This window comes from Oncorhynchus masou, chromosome 16 (genome assembly GCF_036934945.1).
Source record: "Oncorhynchus masou masou isolate Uvic2021 chromosome 16, UVic_Omas_1.1, whole genome shotgun sequence".
Classification (NCBI taxonomy): Eukaryota; Metazoa; Chordata; class Actinopteri; order Salmoniformes; family Salmonidae; genus Oncorhynchus; species Oncorhynchus masou.
In genome coordinates, this window is record NC_088227.1 from 36774857 (window position 1) to 36781829 (window position 6973).

Sequence of the window (6973 nt, forward strand, 5' to 3'; positions counted from 1 at the left end):
AAAGGCAGAGAGTGACTACGATAGTGGTTTAGAGGAAAGGCAGAGAGTGACTACAGTAGTGGTTTATATGAAAGGCAGAGAGTGACTACAGTAGTGGTTTATATGAAAGGCAGAGAGTGACTACGGTAGTGGTTTAGAGGAAAGGCAGAGAGTGACTACGGTAGTGGTTTAGAGGAAAGGCAGAGAGTGACTAAGGTAGTGTTTTAGAAGAAAGGCAGAGAGTGACTACAGTAGTGGTTTAAAGGAAAGGCAGAGAGTGACTACAGTAGTGGTTTAAATGAAAGGCAGAGAGTGACTACGGTAGTGGTTTAGAGGAAAGGCAGAGAGTGACTACAGTAGTGGTTTAAAGGAAAGGCAGAGAGTGACTACAGTAGTGGTTTAAATGAAAGGCAGAGAGTGACTACGGTAGTGGTTTAGAGGAAAGGCAGAGAGTGACTACAGTAGTGGTTTATATGAAAGGCAGAGAGTGACTACAGTAGTGGTTTATATGAAAGGCAGAGAGTGACTACGGTAGTGGTTTAGAGGAAAGGCAGAGAGTGACTACGGTAGTGGTTTAGAGGAAAGGCAGAGAGTGACTAAGGTAGTGTTTTAGAAGAAAGGCAGAGAGTGACTACAGTAGTGGTTTAAAGGAAAGGCAGAGAGTGACTACAGTAGTGGTTTAAATGAAAGGCAGAGAGTGACTACGGTAGTGGTTTAGAGGAAAGGCAGAGAGTGACTACAGTAGTGGTTTAAAGGAAAGGCAGAGAGTGACTACAGTAGTGGTTTAGAGGAAAGGCAGAGAGTGACTACGATAGTGGTTTAGAGGAAAGGCAGAGAGTGACTACAGTAGTGGTTTAAAGGAAAGGCAGAGAGTGACTACAGTAGTGGTTTAGAGGAAAGCCAGAGAGTGACTACGGTAGTGGTTTAGAGGAAAGGCAGAGAGTGACTACGATAGTGGTTTAGAGGAAAGGCAGAGAGTGACTATGGCAGTGGTTTAGAGGAAAGGCAGAGAGTGACTACAGTAGTGGTTTAGAGGAAAGGCAGAGAGTGACTACGGTAGTGGTTTAAAGGAAAGGCAGAGAGTGACTATAGTAGTGGTTTAGAGGAAAGGCAGAGAGTGACTACAGTTGTGGTTTAGAGGAAAGGCAGAGAGTGACTACGGTAGTGGTTTAGAGGAAAGGCAGAGAGTGACTACAGTAGTGGTTTAGAGGAAAGGCAGAGAGTGACTACAGTAGTGGTTTAAAGGAATGACAGAGCGTGACTACTGTAGTGGTTTAGAGGAAAGGCAGAGAGTGACTACAGTAGTGGTTTAGAGGAAATGCAGAGAGTGACTAAGGTAGTGTTTTAGAAGAAAGGCAGAGAGTGACTACGGTAGTGGTTTAGAGGAAAGGCAGAGAGTGACTAAGGTAGTGTTTTAGAAGAAAGGCAGAGAGTGACTACAGTAGTGGTTTAGAGGAAAGGCAGAGAGTGACTACGGTAGTGGTTTAGAGGAAAGGCAGAGAGTGACTAAGGTAGTGTTTTAGAAGAAAGGCAGAGAGTGACTACAGTAGTGTTTTAGAAGAAAGGCAGAGAGTGACTACGGTAGTGGTTTAGAGGAAAGGCAGAGAGTGACTACGGTAGTGGTTTAGAGGAAAGGCAGAGAGTGACTACAGTAGTGGTTTAGAGGAAAGGCAGAGAGTGACTACAGTAGTGGTTTAAAGGAATGACAGAGCGTGACTACTGTAGTGGTTTAGAGGAAAGGCAGAGAGTGACTACAGTAGTGGTTTAGAGGAAATGCAGAGAGTGACTAAGGTAGTGTTTTAGAAGAAAGGCAGAGAGTGACTACGGTAGTGGTTTAGAGGAAAGGCAGAGAGTGACTAAGGTAGTGTTTTAGAAGAAAGGCAGAGAGTGACTACGGTAGTGGTTTAGAGGAAAGGCAGAGAGTGACTAGAGTAGTGGTTTAGAGGAAAGGCAGAGAGTGACTACAGTAGTGGTTAAGAGGAAAGGCAGAGAGTGACTACGGTTTTGTTTTAGAGGAATGGCAGAGAGTGACTACAGTAGTGGTTTAGAGGAAAGGCAGAGAGTGACTACGGTAGTGGTTTAGAGGAAAGACAGAGAGTGACTACGGTAGTGGTTTAGATGAAAGGCAGAGAGTGACTAAGGTAGTGTTTTAGAAGGCAGAGAGTGACTACAGTAGTGGTTTAGAGGAAATGCAGAGAGTGACTAAGGTAGTGTTTTAGAAGAAAGGCAGAGAGTGACTACGGTAGTGGTTTAGAGGAAAGGCAGAGAGTGACTACAGTAGTGGTTTAAAGGAAAGGCAGAGAGTGACTACAGTAGTGGTTTAAAGGAAAGGCAGAGAGTGACTACAGTAGTGGTTTAGAGGAAAGGCAGAGAGTGACTACAGTAGTGGTTTAGAGGAATGACAGAGCGTGACTACGGTAGTGGTTTAGAGGAAAGGCAGAGAGTGACTACGGTAGTGTTTTAGAGGAATGGCAGAGAGTGACTACAGTAGTGGTTTAGAGGAAAGGCAGAGAGTGACTACGGTAGTGTTTTAGAAGAAAGGCAGAGAGTGACTACAGTAGTGGTTTAGAGGAAAGGCAGAGAGTGACTACAGTAGTGGTTTAGAGGAATGGCAGAGAGTGACTACAGTAGTGGTTTAGAGGAAAGGCAGAGGGTGACTATAGTAGTTGTTTCGAGGAATGACAAAGAGTGACTACAGTAGTGGTTTAAAGGAAAGGCAGAGAGTGACTACGATAGTGGTTTAGAGGAAAGGCAGAGAGTGACTACAGTAGTGGTTTAAAGGAAAGGCAGAGAGTGACTACAGTAGTGATTTAGAGAAATGACAGAGCGTGACTGTGACAGCTTGACAGGGAGACAGACAAGCAAATTTTCTGAGTTCCATTGAGTTCCGTTGTCATAGTATTCTGTCAGCTGTGATAGAGAACAATGACAATCTATACAATTCAATGTGCTTCTATCAATGTTTGCATGAATAAGAAAAAGCTTCCTGGTTGTGGCTGAAATGGCTCTATATTCCCCATATATAGTGCACTTTTTTTGATGAGAGCCCTGGTCAAAATTAGTGCACTATATAGGGAATCGGGTGGCATTTCAGACACACACTTACTGTCCCTTGCTGCCAACTCCACTTCCTTTCCTGACTATGTTGGAGTGTTCTTGCGTTACAAGTCAAGCCCTCTGTGTTATCGTGACGAATGTGTTGAAGAGTCTGCCCTGGCATGCCAAGGACAATGTGTTGAAGAGTCTGCCCTGGCATGTCAAGGACAATGTGTTGAAGAGTCTGCCCTGGCATGTCAAGGACAATGTGTTGAAGAGTCTGCCCTGACATGTCAAGGACAATGTGTTGAAGAGTCTGCCCTGACATGTCAAGGACAATGTGTTGAAGAGTCTGCCCTGGCATGTCAAGGACAATGTGTTGAAGAGTCTGCCCTGGCATGCCAAGGACAATGTGTTGAAGAGTCTGCCCTGACATGTCAAGGACAATGTGTTGAAGAGTCTTGCCTGGCATATCAAGGACAATGTGTTGTAGAGTCAAGTTGGCTGGATGTCCTTTCGGTGGTGGACCATTCTTGATACACACGGGAAACTGTTGAGCGTGAAAAACCCAGCAGCGTTACAGTTCTTGACAAGAAACGGTGTGACTGGCACCTACTACCATACCCCATTCAAAGGCAATTAAATATTTTGTCTTGCCCATTCACCCTCTGAATGACACACATACACAATCCATGTCTCAAGGCTCAGCAATCCTTATTTAACCTGCCTCCTCCCCTTCATCTACACTGATTTGAAGTGGATTTAACAAGTGACACCAATAAGTGATCAGAGCTTTCACCTGGATTCACCTGGTCAGTCTGTATCATGGAGAGAGCAGGTGTTCTTAATGTTTTGTACACACAGTGTAGTGGACTACTTTTGACCAGGGCCCATATGGCTCAGGTGCAATTTGGGACGCATGCAGTGACATACAGGGACAGTGAACTCATGGCCCTAGAATGTTCTGCTTTACAGATACAACCATACCTGGAACTAGGACTGACTTATTACATGACATGGAAAATATTACAAGAAAAAGGCTTCACTGCCTGAAAAGCCCTCGAATTAGAAACAAATGTTTTAACTAAAAACCTGCCAAACTTAATCATGCTCAATATAAGGTGTGCCTCCCAAATGGCAACCTATTGCCATATCTAGCACACTACGTTTGTCAGAAGTGCCGTTGGGGTGCCATTTTGGACTCACACAAGACCTGCCATTTTGGTTTTCTCTGACAATACGTTACAATACTGCCATGTTGGTGACTATTTGAGAAGTGTCAGATTGCCATCAGATAGAGATGTCAAATGTAAAACGATGTATCTATTAGATGACAATGTAATACAACGTAGCTACACCTGGCTGTTTCATTGATTTTCAAATTCATGTTTGATCCTTTCCTTGTTGTGCAATAATATTGCCAAAGACTGATTTCAAACTATTTCATCCATTCATCCATTTATTCAATCATGTAAATATCATACTGTCCAATAACTGTGGCAAAAAAAATGTAACAATGTTGTTTTTTTCTCCTTTCCATTTTTCTAAAAACCTACAATAATGTTTGTGAATGTAATGTCTTCCAGTCGCAATAAATGAAAAATACAAGTTGCAAAAGATGACCTGAACTCGACTCTTGTGCTCGAAAGGAACCATGTATTAATAAGCATGTTATCAAGTTGTATTAACCATGTTATAAGCATGTTATTGATCTCTACCCTAATCAGCCCACATGTTACAGAAGTGCATCGAAAACAGTTGATGATGATTGTGGTATGTGCTTGTCCCACCTACCTACCTTAAGATGAATGAACAAACTGCACAAGTCGCTCCAGAATAAATGACTAAAATGTCAACGGAAAAAAGCAAACACTTGAAAGCTCAGTTGACTGAACTTATCTTTGAACTCTTCACATACTAAGTAAATTGATCAATAGGTTATTGAGGCCAGTGCCTGTCATTGGCTCACACAGAGTGTTTCCTGGAAGTCTAAAACGAATCTACTGTGAAACAAAAGTATACACCTCACACACATGGATATGGGCTTAAAAAAGAAGACACCTGGACCATGTCAGATATACATTTAACATGTATTACATTTGGAGTTTGCATCCCAATATTACACTTTCTATATACTATCACAGAAGTCTGAAATATAACAAAACCGTTTGATATAAAAACACCAGATTTTGGGCAGGTTTTTTTAAATAATGTTTATTAATGATGAAATTGAGAAAAATATGAATAACATTCCACCCCTTGAGGAGACTAGGTAATTTGACTGCCGGAAAGGCTACTCACAAGCCACTGCCTTCCAGCTCAGTATAGCTCAGATACGTCTCAGTATAGCTCAGATACGACTCAGTATAGCTCAGATACCACTCAGCATAGCTCAGATACGACTCAGCATAGCTCAGATACGACTCAGTATAGCTCAGATACGTCTCAGTATAGCTCAGATACGACTCAGTATAGCTCAGATACCACTCAGCATAGCTCAGATACGACTCAGTATAGCTCAGATACCACTCAGCATAGCTCAGATACGTCTCAGCATAGCTCAGATACGTCTCAGGATAGCTCAGATACGTCTCAGTATAGCTCAGATATGTCTCAGTATAGCTCAGATACGTCTCAGCATAGCTCAGATACCACTCAGCATAGCTCAGATACCACTCAGCATAGCTCAGATATGTCTCAGTATAGCTCAGATACGTCTCAGCATAGCTCAGATACCACTCAGCATAGCTCAGATACATTACATTACATTTACATTTAAGTCAGATACCAATCAGCATAGATCAGATACCACTCAGCATAGCTCAGATACGACTCAGCATAGCTCAGATACCACTCAGCATAGCTCAGATACCACTCAGCATAGCTCAGATACATTACATTACATTTACATTTAAGTCAGATACCACTCAGCATAGCTCAGATACCACTCAGCATAGCTCAGATACCACTCAGCATAGCTCAGATACCACTCAGCATAGCTCAGATACCACTCAGCATAGCTCAGATACCACTCAGCATAGCTCAGATACCACTCAGCATAGCTCAGATACCACTCAGCATAGCTCAGATACCACTCAGCATAGCTCAGATACATTACATTACATTTACATTTAAGTCAGATACCACTCAGCATAGCTCAGATACAACTCAGCATAGCTCAGATACCACTCAGCATAGCTCAGATATGTCTCAGTATAGCTCAGATACGACTCAGCATAGCTCAGATACGACTCAGTATAGCTCAGATACGTCTCAGTATAGCTCAGATACGACTCAGCATAGCTCAGATACGACTCAGCATAGCTCAGATACGACTCAGTATAGCTCAGATATGTCTCAGTATAGCTCAGATACCACTCAGCATAGCTCAGATACGTCTCAGTATAGCTCAGATACGACTCAGCATAGCTCAGATACGACTCAGTATAGCTCAGATACGTCTCAGTATAGCTCAGATACGACTCAGCATAGCTCAGATACGACTCAGCATAGCTCAGATACGACTCAGTATAGCTCAGATATGTCTCAGTATAGCTCAGATACCACTCAGCATAGCTCAGATACGTCTCAGCATAGCTCAGATACGACTCAGTACAGCTCAGATACGACTCAGCATAGCTCAGATACGACTCAGCATAGCTCAGATACGTCTCAGTATAGCTCAGATACGACGCAGCATAGCTCAGATACGTCTCAGTATAGCTCAGATACGACTCAGTATAGCTCAGATACGACTCAGTATAGCTCAGATACGACTCAGCATAGCTCAGATATGTCTCAGCATAGCTCAGATACGACTCAGTATAGCTCAGATATGTCTCAGTATAGCTCAGATACGACTCAGTATAGCTCAGATACCACTCAGTATAGCTCAGATACCACTCAGCATAGCTCAGATACAACTCAGCATAGCTCAGATACGACTCAGCATAGCTCA